The sequence below is a fragment of the Ursus maritimus genome, unplaced genomic scaffold, assembly GCF_017311325.1.
Source record: "Ursus maritimus isolate PB19 unplaced genomic scaffold, ASM1731132v1 scaffold_4, whole genome shotgun sequence".
Classification (NCBI taxonomy): Eukaryota; Metazoa; Chordata; class Mammalia; order Carnivora; family Ursidae; genus Ursus; species Ursus maritimus.
In genome coordinates this window covers 37,954,846-37,966,507 of record NW_024426552.1, presented here as the reverse complement: position 1 = coordinate 37,966,507, position 11,662 = coordinate 37,954,846, and positions in this window count along the sequence as shown.

Sequence of the window (11,662 nt, the reverse complement as noted above, 5' to 3'; positions counted from 1 at the left end):
CTCAAAAGGCTCAAAACAAAGTTTCTGCCGTTTGAACCTTTCTACTTCTGGAAATGCCTTTTGAAGAAAAACTCAGATACATAAAAGGGACTATTTATAAGAGTTTGTTAATTTAGGCATTATTTGTAGAATAAATAGAATTTAAGTGTGCAATAAGAGGGAAATGTTTATATTAAGGTCTATAAATTATGAGATGTTAAATAATAATTATGAAAGCGTCACAGTAATGTGAAGATTGTAGGTAAGATTTTAAGTAAAATCTGAGGGATTTTGAACATGAGCTGATCATTTCCTTCTGTGAAGGTATCCATTGCCATTAGAACTAATTGATTCACAACCTATAGTCCTTGAATCCCCATGTATTTTTTTTACTGTCTTTGGGGTAGTCAACTGGATTCCCCTAACCTGGGCTTTAAAGGGCTCTTTACGTCAGCTAACCCTAGATGTCAATTTCATTACTTGTTTTTTTTTTTTAATATTAGCTGGATTTTTTTAAAGATTAGATATTCTTCACACTTCAAGCAAAAATAAAAGGAAAAATCTTACACATACAGCCTCAACAAACATTTTAATTTGCTTATATTCATGAATAAGAATGAATCAAAATATAAAGCAGTAAATTTATCAAGACTGAAGAAAACCTAAAAAGAAAAAATTTACTAGAGGATGCATGGGGAATTTCTCAAAGTTGTATTTGCAATTTTTATTCTTTCTGAAGGATGAGAAGCAAACAAAACTGTTTGTTTATGAGCTGCATTTGTTAGGATAAGAAAGCACTGCTCATTTGAGAGCTAGAATGAATCATTTAGCTCTTGGTTGCTAAACATTGTCTCGCAGGTAAGATAAATTAGGTGAGCAGTAATAATTAGAATCCTACTTCTAATGAGTGTGTCTTAAGGATAAATAAAGCAGAAAAAAATACATTAAAAAAAACTCTACTAGTGTTGGCTTTAATAGACTTGGGGAGATGGACCAAGGTGGTACAGACCTCGTGCTGCAAGTGGGGAAGATGGGGGGGGTAGGGTGGGGAACTGAAGAGTAGGAAATTTCTGTTAAATTAGATATTACATAAACTTAGATCTCACTTAACATTTTGACTTTCTATTGAACAGCCCAAGAACACAGAAATAAGTCCTAGTGGAGGTAAAAGTTAATTTGCATCTGTCCCCAGCCACCTTGTCTTCACAGAGAATAGCTGGTACAGAGAAATCCGTGCATGGATAAACTCTTGATGCCACTGCAACCTCCTGTACCCACTATAACTGATCAACATGCCTCCTGACCTATTTGAATGACATTTAAGGTGTTCAAATAGGAATTCAAAGTGAGTTAACTATTTTTTTTAAAAGATTTTATTTATTTATTTGACAGAGACAGCCAGTGAGAGAGGGAACACAAGCAGGGGGAGCGGGAGAGGAAGAAGCAGGCTCCTAGCAGAGGAGCCTGATGTGGGGCTCGATCCCAGAACACCGGGATCATGCCCTGAGCCAAAGGCAGATGCTTAACAACTGCGCCACCCAGGCGCCCCATGAGTTAACTATTTTTTTCTGCCCTTCATCTTATGTCCAAAATAGCTGTACCTTTGCTCTATCATACCCCTAATTAAATTGTAATTTTCTTTCCTATAAGTTCAAGTTAGACATACATAAGAACAGCTGCTCCCAGGAAGTATACATCACCATCTGGGCTCAGGTGAACAGTTCAACCTTGCTCAGAGTTTCCTTGTGTGAGTGTGTGGCTTCATTGAGTTGCTGGATACCTGACTCTGGACATTTGTTAAAATACGAAAAATAACCTCTATTTAATTAAGCCACATAGACATACTTTCTATTACTTGCATTCAAATAAGATAAACTCTATTCTAAGAAGATATTTTTTAAAAAAGCTTCTTTATAATTTCTAGATCTTACATTGGAAAGATTGTGTCATTCAAACCCCACACCTGCCAAGATCCCCACTGGAAGAAATCTATCAAGGAGAAAATGGCCTTTTCTGAAGCTAGATATTTTAGATACCATCAATAAATATGTATGAAGAAAGCATTGAGATGGTGGCAATACTTAGTCATAACGAAACACAAGGTCACTACCCACAGCATTTATAACTAAATGGAAGCCTGAGGGAACACAAAGCAAATTGTGTATTTTATGTGCAAGATTGCAGACAAACACAGAGCCTGTAAACATGGATGGGAGCAGGGACAATCTGGTTGCAATCAAGTTAGTATGAAAGGTGCTGGTTAGAATTTTTCTTGGGGGAAAGAAAAGTATATGTGTAAGATAAAAATGTTTTCTTGGAGGAGGATCTCTATGACATGCCAATTCCATAATAATGCTTTTGGATACCATAGGCTGGAGAAGATATTCCTTAGAATTAAAATTTAAAAATCAAAAAAGATGTAGTTTGGATTCTTTACACATTCATTCATGCCAAATTGTGAAATCCTGAGACTTTTACGAGTTTTTGAAAGAATTTATTATTCTATTTTTTCAAAGAAAAGATAATTAACTCTCCATTAGCATATGTAGACACAGAGACAGTATTTAAAATATCATCTTTTGAATCTACTAAATCATATTAAAGATCTTGATTTCTTGCTCTAACAAATAAGAACTACAGCTAAAGTATCATAGTCTGATCAAAAGGAAAAGGGATACATACAAATGCCAATAACACCTGTATTTTCATGTCAGCAAGATGAAATACTGAATGGAGTTAGTGTAGTGACAAAAAGAGCCCTATCTTAAAGTTTTTTCTTCTAATACTGAATACATTACCATCCTTTTAATTGCACTGGATAGTAAGGATACCTGATTTCATGATTGCTATGGTATCAAAAACCTTAAGAAAAATTCTTTTGAAATAGACGGCATAAACTTAACAAAAGAGGTGAAAGACCTGTACCCTGAGACTATAAAACATTTATGGAAGAAAATGAGTTGGAAGAACGAAGTATTAAAATGTCTATACTACCCAAACCAGTCTACACATTTAATGCAATTCCTATCAAAATATTAAGAGCATTTTTTACAGAACTAGAATAAACAATCTTAAAATTTGTATGAAAACATGAAATACCCTGTATAGCCAAAACAATCTTGAAAAAGAGAAAACTGGAGGAATCACAATCCTTGAATTCAAGTGATGTGACAAAGCTGTAGTAATCAAAATAGTATGGCACTGGCACAAAAATAGACACACAGATCAGTGGAACAGAATAGAGAACCTAGAAATCCATGGTTATATGGTCAATTAATTTTTGACAACGAAGGAAAGAATATACAATAGGGAAAAGTCTCTTCAACAAATGGTGCTGGGGAACTGGATAGCTGGATGCAAAAGAATGTGGATCACTTTCTTACACCATACACAAGCATAAGCCCAAAATGGACTAAAGGTTAAATGTGAGACCTGAAACCATAAAAATCCTAGAGCACAGGCAGTAATTTCTTTGATAACAGCTCTGGCAATATTTTTCTAGATATGTTTCCTGAAGCAAGGAAAACAAAAGCAAAATAAACTATTGGGACTTCATTAAAATAAGAACTTCTGCACAGTGAAGGAAACAATAAAACTAAAGGGCAACCTACTGAATGGGAGGAGATATTTCCAGAGGCTAACAGACACATGAAAGATGCTCAACATCACTTATCAGCGAAATGCAAATCAAAACCACAATGACATAAGTGGATAAAATCAATACCTACATTAAAAAACACAAGAAATGACAAGTGTTGGTGAGGATGTGGAGGAAAAACCTCTGCACTAGTTGGTGGGAATGCAAACTGGTGCAGCCATTCTGGAAAACATTATAGAGATTCCTCAAAAAGTTAAAAGCGAGCACCTGGGTGGCTCAGTCATTAGGCGTCTGCCTTCCGCTCGGGTTCGTGGTCCAGGGGTCCTGGGATGGGGCCCCGCATCGGGCTCCCTGCTCAGCGGGATGCCTGCTTCTCCGTCTCTCACTCCCCCTGCTTGTGTTCCCTCTCTCTCTGTCAAATAACTAAATAAAATCTTTAAAAAAAAAAAAGTTAAATACAAAACTACCCTACAGTCTGGTAATCATGCTACTGGGTATTTATCCAAAGAATGTGAAAACACTAATCCAAAAGGATACATATACCTCTGTGTTTATTGTAGCATTATTTACAATAGCGAAATTATGGAAGCAGCCCAAGTGTCCATCAATAGACAAATGGATATTATATATAACAGAATATTATTCACTCATTAAAAAGAATGAAATCTTGCCATTTGCAACAACATGGGTGGAGCTAAAGAATATAATGCTAACTGAAATAAGTCAGAGAAAGACAAACACCATAGGATTTCACTCATATGTGGAACTTAAGAAACCAAACAAAGGAAAAGAGACAGAGAGACAAACCAAGAAATAGACTCTTGACTATAGAGAACAAACTGGTGGTTACCAGAGGGGAGGAGAGTAGGGGAATGGGTGAAATACGTGAAGGGGATTAAGAATACATTTACAGGGGCACCGGGGTGGCTCAGTTAAGCGTCTGCCCTCGGCTCAGGTAAGATCCCAGAGTCCTGGGATCAAGCCCCATGTCAGGCTCCCTGATCAGCCTCCCTGCTCCATGGGGAGTCTGTTTCTCTCTCCCTCTGTCCTTCGCCACCCCCCCACCATTCTCTTTCCCTTTCTCTCTCTCTCAAATAAAATAAAATCTAAAAAAAAAATACTTTTATCATGATGAGCACTAAGTAATGTATAGAATTGTTGAATCACTATACTAATACGCTAATATAGTATATTATACTATGTATACATTTATACTAACATAGGAATACTATATTGTACACCTGAAAGTAATCTAACTCCAGAAATTAACTATAATTAAAATAAAAAATAATAGAAAAAGATTGCAAAAAAGAGGTTGAAAGAGTGGCAATCCAATAATCGTACAGGGATATTGTGATTTAGACAGGATACTGTGTGCACAGTATAATTGAGCCAATTAGTATCTTTTGTGCCATTGTACTGACCAAAGCATGAGAAAACTTCTGTGACCATATTTTTAAAAAGTCAGTCGTAAAACAATATTACAATTTATCATATCCTTTAGAAGACTCTTAACTATGTAAATTTAAACTGAGTAATGGATACAAAGCTTCTATTAGAATTATTTAAAATTCTGTGGGTAATAAAATTTACAAATGAAATACTGTGGATATTGTTAGACATTGTTGGATATTTAATCATAGACTCCGCAGTCAAATGTATCTATCAGCAGTGGAAAATTTCTGTGGATTAGAATTGAAATCTGTAACAAATTGATGAATGAAAGCTGTAAGAAAATATAAACTTGAAGACAATTTAAATATAGAGCAACAGATAATTCCTTTGTTGTGAAAAAATCTTTTTTCAACGTCTTTATATGCAAAATCAGTAATAAATCCTATTAGCTTTTTTTCTCTAACATTAATTTTAATTACCAAATAAAGTGCATTAATCATAGAAAAATATATAGGAATAAGTTGAAGGTAAAAAAAGCAGTCTCATCATTCAGAGAGAACAACTGTTGATATCAATATTGGTATTTGCTCTATTTCCTATTTTATTTGTATTTTATGCAAAATGTTTTAAACATTAAAAACTTATTGAGTTCTTTTGTTTTCTACATATGCTGTGAAAGAACTTTTTCTCTAAAATACATCATTCATAAGACCTTTTAGTAGTTGTGTTTTTTCTTACATCTAAATCTTAATTAGAAATGTATTTATATGAGGTAGTGATATAATTTTTTATTACAAATACTTAAATCAGTTTCCATAATGTCATTTATGTTATCACATTATTGATTAGTATGTAAAAATGCACTTTGGTTTATTTCAGGATTTTCTATTTCCACTGATCAGAGATTAGTATCACACTTCTTTATTTAATTTTATAGTATAGTTAGTATTTGGTAATATGTGGTAGGAGGGATCTCTTCACATTCTCTTTAAACAAAAGAAGAATTTCAGGTTTCTTAACACATCTTGGTAGAAATGCCTCTTCTGAACATTTTGAATCACAAACCTGGAGGATTTGACAGAAAACAAATAGAAGCTATATCTTAGGGGCATTGCTGTTAAAAACAAAGAATATTTGGCCTTAAGTATTCATCAAGTTCACAATTGAAGATCCATCAAAATATTCGTGGAACTTGATACAGTACCTTATTAGCTGAATGTATGCTTTTTTAAAGTGACAGAACATTCTCAGTATCGGGTAGCATAGTGTGACTTTTAGCATAAGGTATCTATAACATAATGTTCTTCAGGAAAATATTCATGGATGTGCAAGGAGGGGTGCTGAAGAGGAAGGGTCTACTGAGGAGTTCTAGTATTAAGATGTGGAAGCCCTGTCCAAGGAGAACCTGAATATACCTAATCACTGGTCCAGGCTCTCTGGGTCTCAATTCTGATGGAATGCTGGACCATTAGGGTGGCTGTTGCCCTAGCCCATACATCCATGAGGGATCATAACCCAAAATTTGTGGACATGCATAATGTTGTATATAAGTTCCTCAAACAAAAAGCCAAAATTGATCTATATTTTCTGTATTGTTGCACAGAATTCCTTAAAGTAAAATGGTGGTCACTAGAGTAGATATTTTGCTTGTTGGGGCTGAGCAATTCCATTCTGCCCACCCAAGTCTCCTGTAACCATGGTATCATGTACTGAGGTAATAATTTAGAGTATTTAGCTATTGAAAAACCTGAACCTTAATTCTGATTGTACCCAATGTTTTCTCTATAACGTATTTTAGAGTAATTTCTACTCACACAGCAACTGAAAAATAAAACAGTGCTTTTATTTAAGTTTTAATTTAAATTCCAGTTATTTAACATACAGTATAATATTAGTTTCAGGTATGCAGTTTAGTGATTCAACACTTCCATACAATACCCAGTGCTCATCACAAGTGCACCTTTTAACCCCATCACTTATTTAAGCCCCCCCCCACCTCCCCTCTTTGTAACCATCAGTTTGTTCTCTATAGTTAAGTGTCTGTTTCTTGGTTTTCCTCTCCCTTTTGTTCCCAATGATCATTTGTTTTGTTTCTTAACTTCCACATATGAGTGAAATCACATGGTATTTGTCTTTCTCTGACTTATTTCACTGAGCATAATACTCTCTAGCTCCATCCATATCATTGCAAATGGCAAGATTTCATTCTTTTTATGGCTGAATAGTATTCCATTGTATATACCACCCCTTCGTTATCCATTCATCAGTCGATGGACATTTGGGCTCTTTCCATATTTGGCTATTGTGGACATTGCTACTATAAACCTCGGTGTGCATGTATCCCTTTGAATTAAATTTAATGCTTTTATGAGGCTAAACTTTTCTTTTTCTTTTTTTTTTTTTGAGGCTAAACTTTTCTGGTAAAAGGAAAGAATGTGAATAAAATTAAGTATTTTTTAACCTATATTTTAATGTTGGACAGCAGACAAGGAATCATAGAAAGTATTAACAGAGGGTAGGGAGGGAAATATAGACAAAATAGATGATAGAAAGTTCTGAGAATACAGGAGAAAATGATGAATACATACTTAAAATATGTTTAGTATTTATCTTAAATTATTTTCATTTAGTTTATAAATTTCAATGTAAGGCTAAATATCTGTTCTTTCTTTTTAAAGCTGGTTATAATTCACTCACTCTATTTTCACTTGACCTCAGCCACTATTTATCATCAGAAGGCTGTCTATGTCTTTCTACCCTAAATGATATCTCCATGGTGTGTAAGACATCATGGTTCTTGCCCCAGCCAAGCTATATTAATGAATAAATAAGCCCTGGAAAGCCATAGTTCTCTCAGGCATAGTTAACTAAAATAGTTGTTGTTAGGGTGAAATTGTTGTTGGAGGGTGGCCAATAAAATTCTCACTTTCAGAATTTAGCAGGAGGGAATAAGCTCTGGGCTGATGGAAGCAATAGCTGAAGCTGGAAGAACGTAGTATCCATAGACTCCATGAGAATAGGAGTTATCTCAAGTTCTGAGAATCCATGAGTTAGACCAGTTTGTGAGAATTGTTGATTTAGATCAAATTATAAGAGTTTGTGGCTAAGTAAACTTGAAAAGGAAGAAGAAATTATGTTGTAATGTACAATAGAAGGTGAGGAAGCCACCAATTCATTGTGGGGAAATTAAACACAGAAAATCATAGAAAACAGTACACTGAAGAATTGTCTTAAATCTGGAATAATGACTTAGTTCCAAAGTCAGGACTCTACTTCAACGCCTGGTTTTGTTGCTCTTGAGATTATCTCTTCTTCCTAGTAAATTCTGTAAGTGAGATTGGTCATCTTGGGGCAACATCCAAACTTTTGAGCAAAGCAAGAAAATCTTTTTCTTGTAAACGCAAAGTTTCTAAATAAAATAACTGGAAAGAAAGCCTACAAATTCAAATAGAGGTTCTGTATGTTTTTAAAATGAAATTTGCCATGGAAACCATTTTTTCAGTTGCTCTTGCACAAAGAAAATAACATAATCAAAATGTCAAGTCACTACAGAAGGAGCCAATGGGAATGTGAAGAATTCCATTTTAGCCTCCTTCAGTTTCACACGATAGCAGGAAACCAAATGAGAAAAGCTGAGACTAGAAAAGGAAATTTTGAGTCTATTTTGAAGAAACCTTTTTGTAATTACTTTCATATTGATGAAAGGAAGTATTTTTTGACTTACCCAAGAGTTGTGACCCATTTTTTCCAAATTTTTATTTGTTTACAGGTTTATCTTCACCAGTACACTAACACTTTCCCTAGCGCTAGGCCCTTATCCTGTTGGTTATATCATTAATACTTAATAACCATCCCCTTGTATTAGTGAGTAGCCAGCAAATGCTGTGGATGAATGAATTGGTTTCTGAATATCCTTCAAGGTGTTTTGTGGGTCGGTGTCGTGTATGGGTCTTTGCTGACTACCATAGCCTCTTATCTAGACTCCCATTAGTCTGCTGCATATATGTAATCGTAAATATATATTTTGTTTACATATTTTGTTCTAATTATGTTTCTGTTTTCTACCAACTAAATTGTTAGATCCTTGAGGAAAGGGACCGTGTCTTATAGTTTTCTTGATTGTTAGTTGATTGATTGAAACTCTAATTGGGAACGTTCAGTTAATTCTACCTTTTCTTCCAAACTTTCCTAATTTTTCCAGGCTAAGCAGAATAAAAGGATTGCCTACTTACTAGCTACCAAATCATTTAGATCACAAGTTCATTTCTTTCTTTTGGGCTTGCTTTTTATCTCCTTGAGGGTGAATGTTTTAGAGAGTACCTCAGTGGTTATAATGGAGAAAAACAAACTAGAAATAGTTTCAGAAGTTTCATTTTTCAGAAAAAAAAATGTATTATAAAATCCTTAAATATCTCATAGGGCCCAAGGGAAGAAATGAATTTAGACTTTAGGAACTGGAATCGAGGCTGTTAAAGTCAACAAAAAAGAAATTTCCAAATGTTGATTTATCTTATCCTGCATGCCCTCTGAATATCTTTCTCCCTTTCAATTGCTTTTTTCCTCTACCCTGATCTACATGGTGGAGCTTTGGGTCTGGACATCTCTGGAGCTTTAAACACTATGATATGAGTAACATAAAGTTTGATTTAGCATGCCTCACCTAGTATCCAATCCAAAATTCTGAAAGAAGGGATTCACTGGCCCCAGTCAGTCTTGTTGGGGAGCAAGAATTTCTGTCCCCTTCAAGGGACCTTCTAGCTGGACTGAGAATCAAATTGATATAAGACAGATAAACAGGAGAAAATAAAATTTAATAACATATGTACAGGGAATCCACACAGTCATGGAAATGCCCAAGACAGGCAAAATGAAGTATGTTTTGTCATCCTGAACTAAGAAGGGGATAAGGGTCTGGGACTGCAGAGGGAAGGAATGTACTTCATAGGGCAATAAGAAGAGCAGGTATTTGGTAATTAGATGTTTGTTTTGCCATGCAGATGGGCCACTCAGATAAAATTTATCTCTGCTAATAACCCTTATTCTGGGAAGGACCCCCAATTTGGATTCTTCTGTGCAGGTAAGGGAGGGGGGAAAGCTTCTCTTGAGCTAGTAGAGTCTTGATTGCCTTCAGCTTAGAATAATCTTTATGACAAAGTGGCCATCTTAGGGCAGACTGCCCTTCAATCTCATTGACTCAATATATTATGGACGAGGGGCTGGGTTATACTGAGACATGACTGTTTCCTCTGGAAGGTGTTCCCAGAAGCAGGGAACCTGGCTGAACTTGAGAGAGAAAAAAATTAAGATACATTTTTTCCTTATCTGTGTTTTCCAGAGAGCCCAATACATTGTCTCACTGGCACATATCAAAATCAATGGTCTATATGAAAGATCTTTATTCTTTCCCATTCATTTAAATTTCTTTCTCTGAATTCTTCCAATTTTTTTCTTTTGTTATGTGTATTAGTTTCAGGTATACAATATAATGATTCAATAATTCTATTAATGATTGCCAAATGTGTAGTAAGATTTTTACAGTAAAAATATTTATAGGTCTGTGCACAGAAATTACTCAAAAGCATTCATACCAATCTCAAAATTTGAAAAAGTGATATTACTATTTAAAGACTAAAAATTATCCCTCAAAATTTCCACAAAACTATCAGCATTTAACATATTTAGTATAATTCTATTTACAAGGGCTTCTTGCTTTCTATAAAATCTGTACTAGTTCAAACGGACTCTAACCTCAAATAACTCCCAAAACAAAAACTAGGACCTCTCATTTTTAGTTGTCTGTTTTCTTATATACCTATGTCTGTGTTTAGAGCAATGGAGCTGATATTAGTGTCCAGTCTGAATTTTAGAAGGAATAAAAGAGGAGCCAAATTAAAGCAACATGGAAGAAAAAAAAAAAATAGCGGCTTTCCTGAAAAAGGAAATGCATCACGAAAATTATCAGCAGCTGAACAGCTGAAGGACGTGAGAGACACGCTGAGGTGACAAAATCAATCCCTAGCACAATCCATGGATTTTTATTTTGTCCTTGCCTTTTTTACCTATTAATTGGTTCTGACTCACCTCCCAGCTGAGACTGCATGGAAGCAAGGAGAAAATTTCTACTTCTTTCACAAACCCAAATTTCATTGTTCAGGTGGACGAGGAAATACATTTTGACATATTGAGAAGTTTTAATTAATTTTGAACAGTAATCACAGTGATGCAAACATGAAGGAAAGTATCAGACATTTCCTCCCATGCTCAGGTAATGACTTCGCTTCCTGTTTCACTGAGAAAATAGAAATAATCAGAAGAGGTTATACACTTCCCATCATCAGATACTCACATATCTACTGGCACCATGTAATTTACCTCCCCTCCTGGGACATTGGATTGGGTGCAGCCTCTGTATTGTAAATAAACCAAACTCTTTACTTAAAAATTAGATGCTACCCTCTCCAGCCCACTTTAAGGAAATGCTCTAGCAACTCTCTCCTCTTTTCTGCATCAGTGTTTCCTTGTTCACACACCGTTCCCTTCAGCATTCAAACAGATGTTCAAATACCCTTCCTGTGACCCACATCCTCCTTCAGCTTCTGTTGCCTTTCTCTGGTTCTATTATAGAGTAATGGTAGTTCAGACTTACATAGCAGTAACTGTGTCAGACATGACTACAGGAGCTTCACATAT